The sequence below is a fragment of the Callithrix jacchus genome, chromosome 2, assembly GCF_049354715.1.
Source record: "Callithrix jacchus isolate 240 chromosome 2, calJac240_pri, whole genome shotgun sequence".
Lineage (NCBI taxonomy): Eukaryota > Metazoa > Chordata > Mammalia > Primates > Cebidae > Callithrix > Callithrix jacchus.
In genome coordinates this window covers 191,207,100-191,208,895 of record NC_133503.1, presented here as the reverse complement: position 1 = coordinate 191,208,895, position 1,796 = coordinate 191,207,100, and positions in this window count along the sequence as shown.

Sequence of the window (1,796 nt, the reverse complement as noted above, 5' to 3'; positions counted from 1 at the left end):
TTCCTTTGCCATCTGGCTCCCTAGAGGACACTTGTATTCCTTAACTCGTGGCCCTGTCCTCCGTCTTCAAAGCACATCACTTCCACCTCTATTTTCATCATCACATGGCCTTCTCTCTCCCACTCTAATGCCTCCTGCATCCATCTGTCTTCCAAGGACCTTTGTGATTATATCAAGCCCACCAAAATAATCCAGAATAATCTCCCCATACCAACGCTCTTAGCTTAATCACATCTGCAAAGTCCCTTTGCCACGAAAGGGGACGTAGTCACAGGTTCCAAGGACCTTGCAGGTTCTGTGGATATATTAGGGAAGGTGGGGATTTATTCAGCCTGCTACACCTTGATTGTCAGGCTAGAGCCTCACATGCAAAATATGAGTTCTGAAGGGCTAGTATAAGGTGACAAAATACTTCTTTCTGTTAGTTGCAGGAGAAATGAAAGGTGAGTACCAATCCACATCCGAGAGAGAGAAAAAATTCAAACTGAAGAATGGTCCAGATACATCACCAAAGCAGGGAGGGCACTGGGTAGATATCAGAACCTGAATGCAGAGACAAGAGATCTCTGTTTCCGAAAACACAAAAGGCAAACAAAATTACCTAAATGTCCTTTCGCTACCAAGCATTAGAAATGCTGAATAAAATATCTCAAATATCTCTTCAATTCATAGCCCAGCTCCTAAACAAGGAAGGGATAGCCCCAGGGCCAAAACCAATAAGGCAACGGAAAGTCAGCCTGGTAAATCTGACCTGATGCCAGGGTTGCTCTGTGGGAACTGGAGAGGTGGCAAGTTTTTGTAATGAGGGAATTTCTGTTTTAATTGCCACACATGAACAGTAGAGAAGGTGTTGGGTCTGTCCCAGGTGAGGAATTGGAACTAAGGTCCCTGGGGTAGTAGAGGAGAAAGAAATGCCCATTAGCCCACGGAGATGATACGGAAATCTCTTGCTTTTGCCTGAACTTGAAAAGGAGTATTAAGAATTTTCCTAAAATTTTTAAATTATGGTCTTATCCTCATGATAACTTGAGGTTCTAATTTTGCACTATTTGTGTGGCCCCAGAAACTCAAAAACCAAGAAATCAATTAATGTTAAAACTGGTATTTTCTGCCGGGAGTGGTGGCTCAAGCCTGTAATCCCAGCACTTTGAGAGGCCAAGGCGGGTGGATCATGAGGTCAAGAGATCGAGACCATCCTGGTCAACATGGTGAAACCCCGTCTCTACTAAAAAATACAAAAAATTAGCTGGACATGGTGGTACGTGCCTGTAATCCCAGCTACTCAGGAGGCTGAGGCAGGAGAATTGCCTGAACCCAGGAGGCGGAGGTTGCGGTGAGCCGAGATCGCGCCATTGCACTCCAGCCTGGGTAACAAGAGTGAAACTCCATTTCAAAAAAAAAGTGGTATTTTCTTTCTCTAAAAGTATTCTTGTTGCTTTACTAGTCTTCCTCCTCAGATCAATATCATCTTTTGCTTTGAGGAGAAATAAAAATATGTAAAAGTATTACAATATATAAATGTCCTAAGACTCAGTAGACCAATTGTCTATGAATAAATTGGAAAGAAACAGATTTTAATTGGAAAGAAATAGATTTCTTCTAGAAAAATAATTTTGCTTTGAATTCCAAAAGAACTTTCCTTGGAAACATGTGTACAAACAATAGCCACATAGCTCAAGGAATAGATTAAAAACCCTACTGGTTGGGAGGAAGGCACTTGGACAGAAAGAGGAAGGAGGGCATACGGGAAATAAAATCAAAGGTCCACAAAGGGAATTAAAACCTTGGGAGATCAG